Source organism: Tachyglossus aculeatus, chromosome 1, assembly GCF_015852505.1.
Source record: "Tachyglossus aculeatus isolate mTacAcu1 chromosome 1, mTacAcu1.pri, whole genome shotgun sequence".
In the NCBI taxonomy this organism is placed as follows: domain Eukaryota; kingdom Metazoa; phylum Chordata; class Mammalia; order Monotremata; family Tachyglossidae; genus Tachyglossus; species Tachyglossus aculeatus.
Window position 1 is genome coordinate 107,328,317 of NC_052066.1, and position 577 is coordinate 107,328,893.

At 44.5% G+C, this 577-nt stretch overlaps 1 non-coding gene across 1 annotated transcript; it reads right to left on the minus strand.

The window, feature by feature from the left end:
• Positions 1-439: 439 nt before the first annotated feature.
• Positions 440-577, minus strand: LOC119937225. Its single transcript, XR_005453951.1, has one exon. It is a non-coding gene; the product is annotated as a small nucleolar RNA SNORA7 (small nucleolar RNA).

Sequence of the window (577 nt, forward strand, 5' to 3'; positions counted from 1 at the left end):
TGTCTTTCTCCTATTTTAGTGACTGTCTTCTGCACTAGACTGTGTACTTCTTGAGGGCAGGCGTTATATATACTAATTCTGTTGTACTTTCCCAAGAGCTTCGTACAGAGCTCTGCACATGTAAATGCTCAATAAATACTATTAATTTTGTGAGCTGTTCAGCCAGGTCTCTTCCCAATCAGATCTGGAAACTCCAGGGTAGCACCATAGGGGATTTGTTCCTTTTCCTTGCCTTGTCTTATACCCATAGATACTCCATGGACACAACTCTCCCAAAACACCCCATGCTCCATCTGCAATCATTCTGGTAGTGTATCCATAGTGTTTTTTTGGTAAAAATGCAGAAGCGTTTTATCATTGCCTTCTTCCACTCAGTAAACTTGAGTCTCCACCCTCAACTCTCTCCCATGCTGCTGCTGCCCAGTACAGGTGAATTTTGACTTGTAGCAGATTGCCTTCCATTCAGTAGCCACTGCCCAAGCTAGGAATGGAATGGGTATGACTCTGCTCGACTCTTCCTCCCATAACCAAGACTGATAGAATACTGGAAACTCTCCAGGTGCGATCCTGAGAGGGG